The 11,319-nt window shown below is 38.2% G+C and overlaps 1 protein-coding gene and 1 pseudogene across 2 annotated transcripts in view; one reads left to right on the top strand and one right to left on the bottom strand.

Annotated features, from left to right (window-relative positions):
* Window positions 1-11,319, bottom strand: part of LOC311077597 (protein NLRC3-like) — a gene marked incomplete at its 3' end in the record, with an annotated part of 522,782 nt that overhangs the window by 58,430 nt on the left and 453,033 nt on the right. The window lies entirely within an intron of this gene.
* Window positions 1-11,319, top strand: part of LOC311069378 (NLR family CARD domain-containing protein 3-like) — a 106,454-nt pseudogene that overhangs the window by 14,732 nt on the left and 80,403 nt on the right. The window lies entirely within an intron of this gene.

Below are 11,319 nucleotides of genomic sequence, written 5' to 3'. Positions count from 1 at the left end.
ATCATGCTTTTTTCAGCTCCGACTTTTATCGAAAATAAAGACATTCCCTTCTTTTAAAATTTTTGAAAAAGTAATTCTGTGTTTGACTAGTTTCTGCTGCAGATTAAAATTTTCAGAAAACATTTTTTTTTATTCTGCACTGTTGGATAGCATGATGTAGTTTCACAAGACTGTTATAACTAACAGCACATAAATAAATTAAATGCGCACCATCCATTTACTCATAAACTTGATCAGATCAGCACTTGCTGATTATGACATCATCAAGAAACATCTGATCATATTTTCTCTCACCATAACAAATGTATTTTATTAAAATACAGTTAAAGCAGCCAGAGAAACACTAAAAGAAGAGTAAAGGGTCAAGAGCTCAAATAAAGCAGCCATTAATCACGATTCTGGTGACTTCAAATAAAACATTCAATGAGACATCAACATCTAAACTCAGTTAATTCTCAATAAGAGCTTGTCTATGTAGATTCATGATGTCTAAACCATCCAAATGTTCAAATAAACTCTTTATTAAACGTCACTGGACTCCATAAACACAAGTTAACAATATGTTTCAGTTTTCATCCAAACACTCAGTTGTAAAAACACAGGAAGTGACTCTGGCAAATACACACCGACTACAGTCACATGTGACACATATCTGACACAAGTTGTGTAATAACACATTAGTGTGTAAAAGGTTTCAACACACTTCTGTGTAAGAGGAATAACACATTAGTTGTGTTAAAGGTAATACAAAATGTGCAGTCCTTATAAACACAGAGATGTGTTAAGAATCGACACAGGTTGTGTGTTAAATTTGACACAACGTGTTGTCCCTGAGCACACACACTACATGTGTTAAAATCTACACAACATGTGTTAAAATCTACACAACATGTGTTGTCCCTGAGCACACACACTACATGTGTTAAAATCTACACAACATGTGTTGTCCCTGAGCACACACACTACATGTGTTAAAATCTGTGTGGTCAGAAAACAAAACAAAAAAAATAGAAATAATTTAATCTAATAATTTTAATCAAAATTAAATGAATGAACAAAAAATAAATAAAAGAAATCCTTTAAATCTGTTAAAAATTACATCTTTGTTTCGCTCTATCTCCTCTAAAAGGACATTAATTTAATCTTTTTGAAAGGTATCTTTTCTTTTTATTTCAGCCATTTTGTCAGTGCCTCCGCCTGTAGGTGCTTTATATAGACTTGTCTTGATTGCTAATCCACAACAGATGACAATTATTAGGTTAAACGTTCAGAATACGATTCCATATAAGGTTATGTTTCAGCACTTCGCGAATGGACAGCGACTCTTAAGTAGCACGTAGAGCGCGTTCTCGCGCGTTCATGTTAAGTGCATTTTTGGGAAACGCTCGTGGAATTGCTGCGAGCGTTCGTAACCTTGCACGTAGAATGCGCTCTTAAGAGCTAAGATACATCGTTATCGGGAAACCCGGCCCAGGCCAGTGTAAATACAAGTTATTTATATACAATATTTTGTCAGTTGTTACATTTTAATTAAATTCAAAGTGCAAACTCGGTGAACTGTTATCTCTTCATGAACTTTTGTCAAAAGCAGCATTATCAGTTAGGGGTTGAAGTGTGAATAACTGAATAATGTCCAGTACAGTGAGTCTGTCCAGTCATTGAGCTTGAGACATTGTGTTGTACTTTGTGTGCACATGCATTCTGTACTCACTATTGATTAAACGGTTAATATTTTTGCATCTGGCCCTTTCGCTTTATTTTTTAAAATGGCACAATTTGTGTGTTAGAATGACTTACACACACATTTATTGTCAGGCACGTGCACACATAGACATGAAAGGGGGCTTGAGCACCTGCCCTTTTATTCCTGGAGAGAAAGTGCCCTTTTTTCTGGGGTGCTTTTTTTTATTTTCGAAAAATAATATATGTTTCTGTTTGCGCACAGCTTCCCTCTCAAACAAATATATTTATTGAAGAATAGTATATATCAGGTCAGAAATTCTGAAGCGCTCCCTCTCCCTCTCCCCCGATTGTTAAAGCCGATGCTTCCGCTAAAGAAAATAGTAGCCTACGCTCCGTCTCTACGGTTAGAATCCTGTGAGTCCATAGCAATGCTCTGTTTTTCATGGCAACGGTCTGTTATACTCCGCACAGCGGTCTGTTATCAAGAAATAACAAACCTCATTCTACATTGGAATTCAACCAAGCCATGTAATAAAATAAGTTAATAAAATAAGCTTAAATCACCACCAGGTGATATGCTTTAGTTATTTTGTTTATCCTATTTACCTGCATTGCCCTCTCAATTAGATGCAAATGTGCACATTTTAACTAGTTGACGCCTAAATGGCATAGCCTACATAACGTCCCCAGTTAATGACTTACATCAAGAGTCTTTCCCCCTGAAATTTAGAAATCTAAATTGGTGAATTCAGAAGAAATCTACAGATGCAAACAGATGGAGGATACACTCTAAAAAATGTAGTAAATCTGAGTAACTGCATCTGGTACATTAATAAATAAAACTGAGTAGAAATAAGTTAACATTAAACATTAAAAATAACAATATTTATAAATTAACTTTTTATTTATGAGTAATTTAACTTTTTTTATTTCCTCTAAACCTTTATAAAAAAGTATTCCATACAACCACAAATATATATATATGACATTGGCTTTTATTGTTACTCAATTATTTTGGTAAGTTTAATTTTAAAGTGTTATGTATTCTGATAACACCAAAATAATTAAAACGATGTAGTGCCTTGTGCAAAAATAAACAAATTATTAGTAAAACACGCCCCTCTGCTTGATGCAGTTATTAAGTTGGCTTGAGAGAGCCAACTTAGTGATATTGTACTTAAACTTATTATTATTAGTGGTGCTTTTTTAAAAGCATCACTATTGTTATTGCTCATACTTATTAATGGTGCTTGCTGAAAGCAAGGCATCATTAGTGTTCTCTTGCATACTTATTATTAGTGGTGCTTTTTTGAAAGCATCACTATTGTTATTGCTCATACTTATTATTATTCTTTTACTTCTTTTTATTATTCTGGACAAAAGTTTGGCGCGTAATGCGCCCCGCACCGTTTGTCACAGACCCCTGAGTGAGGCGTCAAATCGAGCGGCTCATTGAGGAGAGGTGTGCTATGACTTTTCTAAGCGATCGGGTGTACGATGTTCGCACAGCGGACGAAAAAGCGGCCAAAAAAGTCCCATTGACTTTACATTGGGAGTTCTAAAAATATTTGAATCCCAACCGACGTTTTCACACACACCACTCCAAAGGGCCTGACACCCCTGCGTCTCTCCCTCTCTCTCTCCCTCAGAGGATTTATATTATCAAGCAACCAATAAGTAATGGCCTAAAATCTTCATAGCCACACCCTAGCAACCAGTTTCAGCACCCTAGCAACCACTAAGAGCTCCCTAGCAACCACCCTAAACCAAAAAAAAACATTTTTTAAAATGTTTTGTATTTTTGAAACCAATTTTACTCTCGTGGCCTTGCTATATCGCTCCATGCTTGTGCCTATTCGGCCATAGGCACGAGGCCGCAGGCCGAGTGCCGTACTGAAGGCACTCGTTATAAAAGATTTTAAGAACTCTATAAAAACTCCATAGTAACCATATTTGACAACTACCAACCACCTAGTAACACCATAGCAACTAACAAAAATACCTTAGCAACCACCCTGAACACCCTAGCAACGTCTAGAAATGCTCTAGTAACCACCAAAAAACTCTAGCAACCACCCAGAACATCCTAGCAACTGCCTAGCAACCACCCAGAACACCTAGCAACTGCCTAGTAACCACCCAGAACACCTAGCAACTGCCTAGCAACCACCCAGAACACCCTAGCAACGCCCTAGCATCCACCCAGAATACCATAGCAACTGCCTAGCAACACCATAGCAACCACCCAGAATACCCTAGCAACTGCCTAGCAACCACCCAGAATACCCTAGCAACCGCCTAGCAACACCATAGCAACCACCCAGAATACCCTAGCAACTGCCTAGCAACGCCCTAGCAACCACCCAGAATACCCTAGCAACCACCTAGCAACACCATAACAACCACCCAGAACACCCTAGCAACTGCCTAGCAACGCCCTAGCAACAGCCCAGAATACCCTAGCAACCGCCTAGCAACACCATAGCAACCACCCAGAACACCCTAGCAACTGCCTAGCAACGCCCTAGCAACCACCAAGAATACCCTAGCAACCGCCTAGCAACCACCCAGAATACCCTAGCAACTGCCTAGCAACGCCCTAGCAACCACCCAGAATACCCTAGCAACCGCCTAGCAACATCATAGAAACCACCCAGAACACCCTAGCAACTGCCTAGCAACGCCCTAGCAACCACCAAGAATACCCTAGCAACCGCCTAGCATCCACCCAGAATACCCTAGCAACCGCCTAGCAACACCATAGCAACCACCCAGAATACCCTAGCAACGCCCTAGCAACCACACAGAATACCCTAGCAACCGCCTAGCAACACCATAGCAACCACCCAGAACACCCTAGCAACCACCTAGCAAAGCCCTAGCAACCACACAGAACACCCTAGCAACACCCTAGCAACGCCCTAGCAACCACACAGAATACCCTAGCAACCGCCTAGCAACACCATAGCAGCCACCCAGAACACCCTAGCAACCACCTAGCAAAGCCCTAGCAACCACACAGAACACCCTAGCAACACCCTAGCAACCACCTGAACAACATGAATAAGCCATATCTCAGCACCAGAACATCGTACAGACATGTTTGTTGGCTCGTATGCAATCATGTACCACACTCTAGCAACCGAGTGGCGAGTTTTGCCACTGCAAGCACCACTTCACATTTTCTTCAGGAAATGTACATTCTAGTTATTATTCTTATTTTTATTCTGGACAAAGTTTGGCGCGAAACTCGCCCCGCACCGTTTGTCTCAGACCCCTGAGTGAGGTGTCAAATCGACCGGCTCATTAAGGAGAGGTGTGCTATGACTTTTCTAAGCGATCGGGTGTACGATGTTCGCACAGCGGGCAAAAAAGCGGCCAAAAAAGTCCCATTGACTTTACATTGGGAGTTCTAAAAATATTTGAATCCCAACCGACGTTTTCACACACACAGACTCCAAAGGGCCTGACACCCCTGCATCTCTCCCTCTCTCTCTCCCTCAGAGGATTTATATTATCAAGCAGCCAATAAGTAATGGCCTAAAATCTTCATAGCCACACCCTAGCAACCAGTTTCAGCACCCTAGCAACCACTAAGAGGTCCCTAGCAACCACCCTAAACCAATAAATAATAAAAAAATTTTTTTTTTACATTTTTTAAAGCAATATCACACTCGTAGCCTTGTGATATTGCTCCATGCTTGTGCATATTCGGCCAAAGGCACGAGGCCGCAGGCCTCGTGCCATACTGAAGGCACTCGTTATTAAAGATTTTAAGAACTCTATAAAAACTCCATAGTAACCATCTTTGTAACTACCAACCACCTAGTAACACCATAGCAACTACCAAACATACCTTAGCAACCACCCTGAACACCCTAGCAACATCTAGAAACGCTCTAGTAACCACCAAAAATACCAGAGCAACCACCCAGAACACCCTAGCAACTGCCTAGCAACCACCCATAACACCTAGCAACCACCTAGAACACCCTAGCAACTGCCTAGCAACGCCCTAGCATCCACCCAGAATACCATAGCAACTGCCTAGAAACACCATAGCAACCAGCCACAACACCCTAGCAACCACCTAGCAACGCCCTAGCAACCACCAAGAATACCCTAGCAACTGCCTAGCAACCACCAAGAATACCCTAGCAACTGCCTAGCAACCACCCAGAACACCTTAGCAACTGCCTAGCAACACCATAGCAACCACCAACAACGCCCTAGCAACCACCAAGAATACCCTAGCAACCGCCTAGCAACCACCCAGAACACCTTAGCAACTGCCTAGCAACACCATAGCAACCATCCAGAATACCCTAGCAACTGCCTAACAACGCCATAGCAACCACCCAAAATACCCTAGCAACTGCCTAGCAACGCTCTAGCAACCACCCAAAATACCCTAGCAACCGCCTAGCAACACCTCAGCAACCACTCAACACCCTAGCAACTGCCTAGCAACCACCCTGAACCCTCTAGCAACCACCCAGAACACCCTAGCAACCGCCTAGCAACACCATAGCAACCACCCAGAATACCCTAGCAACCGCCTAGCAACACCATAGCAACCACCCAGAACACCCTAGCAACTCCCTAGCAACCATCTAAAATACCCTACCAACCACCTAGCAACACCATAGCAACCACCAAGAATACCCTAGCAACCACCTAGCAACTGCCTAGCAACCACCAAGAATACCCTAGCAACCGCCTAGCAACCAACCAGAACACCTTAGCAACACCCTAGCAACCACCAAGAATACCCTAGCAATTGCCTAGCAACCACCCGGAACACCCTAGCAACCGTTTAGAGCCACATACAGATGGTGCCCAACCAGAATGCCTATTACCGCCGCGCCAGCCGCCGCGGCGAAATCACCGCGGCGAAAATAAACCAGCCGCATTTCAAAGTCGTTCCCGAAATGACCGCCAGGTGGCGCAAAGGGACATTGTGCAAATCAGCAGCAATTGCCGTATTTTAAAATGTAAGTGGGTTGAATATAAAACCCTAAGCCTAATAGACATATTTTTCATATATATAAATAGGCCTATATGGCTACAACAGAATAGAACCAAAGATAGAATCAATTTTAGAACTGAAAAAATAGAATCAAAAGTTAAAAATAGAGACGATATTAGGAGCAATGACGCTGAATATTTTTACTATTCTATTGAGGAATTAGATAAATGAAGAGCTCTCGTGAGCGATACAATCGGATAGTAATTTAAAGTGATTTCAAAAGCAGTCCTTAAAAAAAAAATACATGGAGTAGAGTGGCATAATACGCGGAACGCGTTTTAGTTAAGATCCTGGTTTCAATGCCCTTAATCTATATTGGCTAGGCTACTGCTTTAAAATAATGTCACAACGCGTTTTGAGATTGTTTTGAATTAAACATTGAAGTTTAAAATGTAGTGTTTTGGCACACCAGGCCGAGTGGCGTTACGCATTGTTCAAAAATCAGGTTTTATTCTGGCATGTTGAATTGGCGTTAGATTTTTTTTTTAGATTTATTAGATTTAGATTTTAGATTTCGTTAGATTTATTTTTCTCATAACAGCTAAAATAACTTAATATATGCCTTGTCTTAATATGACCTACTTAATATAGGCAATAGGCATATAATAGCCTATAATAAATTAGCAAAACTTGGCCACTAAATATTTAATTTTCAATTATTTTAATTATCACAATTAAAGTTTTAATTTTATTAAATTGAACAAGCGCAACCATCAGCATTTAATCAAATATTCTAAAATATGTATTATTAATAATAATGTTATTTCAACATAATATTTCGTTTTTTCGACATAATATGTGTGCGTGCAACAAGCAAGATGTGTATTTGTAAATCCGGTGATGCGTGCATTGATTTTTATCAATAAACTAGTGTTTTCTGACAGTGTCGACTGCAAAGATGAAGTTGACGATCGCCATATTTGTAGTGAACGCACCTAGAGAGAAATGCACATAAAGACATAATCAGAGAGTAGCCTTTTTATTTTCGTTTTGAATTATTTCGTTTGAAGACATTTCAAGCTTTGTGTATTTGATGTATTTCTCATGTCTGTGTGAGGCATACGCTGAGTTTCGTTAAGTTAGGAGGATGAGATGCGCTCCAGCTGACGTGCAAAGCAAGTGACCACGCGGGCGCCTCCATGATTAGTGTCTGTTATATTTGCTTCTCTTACTTATTAAATACAGGCAATTGGTTGATGAAAAATTGATTAAAATTAAGATACAATTTATAGAAAACGAAATTCACTTTAAAGAAAGGTTTTCTACTAAACAAAACTTAATGAAGTGGTCAAAATCATGTCTGACCCACTCCATATCCATCTCTCGATATAATGCATCCTATCTTACTCGTGCTGTTCACTTTTCATATTCAACATAGATGGAAAAAAATAACATTATAATATTTTAACAAATATGATACTTAATGAGATTATTTAATGGCTACAACAGTATAGTAGGCCTATAGACTCTATTTGTACAAATTGCTGCACATTAATTTAATTTAATGAAACCTTGTAACGAATTCACACTGTATAGGGTAGACTGTGTACAGTTGAGACACCTTATGTCTCACGCTATGCATTGTTCTAAAGCCAGGCTTTATTCTGGCATGTTGATAGTGTTCGACAAACGCTGCGGCGCATTCATTTGAATGAAGAGCGCTTCTCGCTCGTGTGCGCGAACACACACTGGAACGTTAGGCCATGTCGCAACGAGTGAATCGTGGCCGAGTGGTTGAACTTACGTTACGATCATTTAGATGACACGGGTTCGAATCCCGAACTAACTTGGACTATTGATATTTTTATATTAGCCTATTAATGCATTTTATAGTCTATTGTTGATGCAGAGAGATTTGTCTAGTTCTAAAACATAGTTTTTTGCTTATAGCCTATTTACAAAATAAAATCACCATGCATTTCCATTTTACACTAAGGAACAAATATTATACAATGACTTTACTTCTGTAGCCTATAATAATTCCAATCGTAATTTCAAAAGCAGTTCTGTTAAAATATATGTATGACGTTTAAACGACAAACAATAAAATCAGAACCAGTATTTGCGTTCATGGTTCCAGTGGCAGTAATGCATCTGCGGCTTTTCAAAATGTCACAAAGCGTTTTGAGATTGTTTTGAATGAAATATTGAAGTTTATAATTAAGTGTTTTGGCACACCACGACGAGTGGCAAACTCTTTGTTTTGTTTTGCAAACTCAGTCTGTGGGGGGTTTGGAGAAAGCAATAGTTGCTTTATCGTGGGGGTGCAGGACAGAGGTGTTAATGTTCCGTCTTTCATATGGAGAGTGTCGGAGCCAGCCTGATGAGTAGGCAAAGGCAAAGTTCTTTTAAGGATTAATCTCAAAATCTCCAAAAGTCCATAGTCTATGTACAGTAGGCCCTATATCTTATTAAATTATATATTGTAGTTTTATTGATTGTATTTAAAGGTTTTCCACACACAATTTCAATTTAGCAGATACAGAGCTCTTTAATTCGCGACCCACCTCGTTTTATTGTAAGGTGAATTCAGCAAGGCATGTTGTATCTTTGAAGGAACAAAAGCTATTTGTTACAGTTTTTTCTTTCGTGATTTGTGTGGATGACACACAGCGACATATACAGTATTATCAGCTGTATGGTGTTTTTTTACGCTGAAATGCTTCATTTCGAGAAAGACCCGCCGCGCGCAGTGAGGGAGACCAAACTTACTAAAAAAATATCCAGCGCGAGAGAGGCAAAGAAAAACGCCTGTTCTTAATTTATGTTGCTTTGAACTTTTTTCGTTTTGTACCGTTTTAATTTTTTAATTTAGCTGCAATTTCTTTGACAATAGAAATTTAAAATGTTGCAAGAATAAGATTGTGTTTCTTATTTTGCATCACAAAGGGAATAAACGCTATCGATGCAACCCTGTTTAAATAAATAAACTGTTCCGACACTTTATTCATACCTTGAAATGTGCGATGGGTTTTCAAACTTAATTAATTTTCTTTTTCTTTTACATTTTCATTGTTTATTTTTTAATTGAAAGCAATACTGTATTGAAAGTATTTTTCTGATTTGTTCGATCTGTTTTGAAAAATGTCTTCCGTTGCTATGGCCGGGTATCACTGTCAGTCATCTCAATCTCGTGAATGATTCACACACACAAAAAAAATAATTTAGCAGATTAAAGACGAGCTTCATCATCTTAATTTTCTGGTGCAATCGGCTGACAGTCTTCCTTCATCAGATGTGTCGTCTTTGCAGCGGCTCAACTGGAATGTAGCAAATTTATGTTGTAAATTGATAATTAAACAAGATGATTGACTTTAATAAACAGATGCATATTTAAGCATCAAGAATGGAAAAACATAAGTCGGCTACACTGAGATTCAATCTCAGATCGTTTGAAGCTCCGAGAGGCTATTGTTAATGCATTGACCACAGAGCTATCGTCTGAATAGCCTAGGTCTACTATTTTCTCTGTTTTAAAAGTTTGTTATATTCTTTTTTTATTTGCTTATGTTTTTTAACATTGGCAATTTACTGTCTCGAAATTATGTGTCGAAAAAATTATAAAAAAAGTGTTTTTACAAGACCTTGTGCTGTTTATTTATTATTATTATTATTATTATTATTATGCAGATGTTAATTCAGCCATTCTGTTGGATAAAAATTGTCCCTAATGTAAAATGGAAATGAATGGTAATTTTATTTTATAAATATAAAATATTTAATATAGGCTATAGGAGAAAAAAACAATATGGTGTAGCAATATTTTAGAACTATCAAATCTCTCTGCATTAATAATAAAAAAGTAGCCCATGTTTGTTCGGGATTAGAACCAGTGTCATCTGAATTATTGAAACGTAAGTTATAGCCTACCACTCGGCCACGAATTTGTTTTGTTTTAGTTTGTTTGAAATGTATTTTTACATATTTTGCTTTCGTTAATGTTAACCAATTCTGTTGTAGCATAATAGGCCTATATTTTTTCCCTAAAAGTTTGTTTTATTCTCTGCTTTGTTTGTTTATATTTTTACATATTCAATCAGTCTCATTTTTGTTCAAATAATGAACAACTTTTTTCTTGCGTCATGTTTTTTTTTTTTTTTTTTTTTAAATAAACATATAGGTAACTTACCTTTTAAAATGCCGCAGTTGCTGCTGTTTTGTTTAGCCTAGTCATTTCGCGAACGACTTTGAAATTCGACTGGTTTATTTTTGCTGCGGCAGTAATAGGCATTGTGGTTGATTATTTATTAAAGAATTCAATTGATAATCATAACAACATGTAAGCCTATTTAATTCTGAATATAACAAAGAATGCTTAAACCGACTAACATCGGTTAGTAACTGCAAGTCCTGAAAATGTTTTAATTTTACGGTAAATTATTTTAATTTATTTCACTGTTATGTTTCAGTTAATAAATCTACAAACACATTAAAATAACACGAAGTAAATGACAAGTAACCTATTGACATAGCCTTTCTAAATTATAGAAAAACTGGGCACACAATGTTAACGTGTGTCTACTTTGTTTAAATTTAATGAATTTGAATTCGTTTAACCACAATATTTATCTTGAATTTATCTGTGACCTCAGCTCAGATTACTGCCG

The sequence above is a fragment of the Abramis brama genome (assembly GCF_963993115.1).
Source record: "Abramis brama genome assembly, chromosome: 2".
In the NCBI taxonomy this organism is placed as follows: domain Eukaryota; kingdom Metazoa; phylum Chordata; class Actinopteri; order Cypriniformes; family Leuciscidae; genus Abramis; species Abramis brama.
This window is presented reverse-complemented; position numbering and strand designations above follow the sequence as displayed.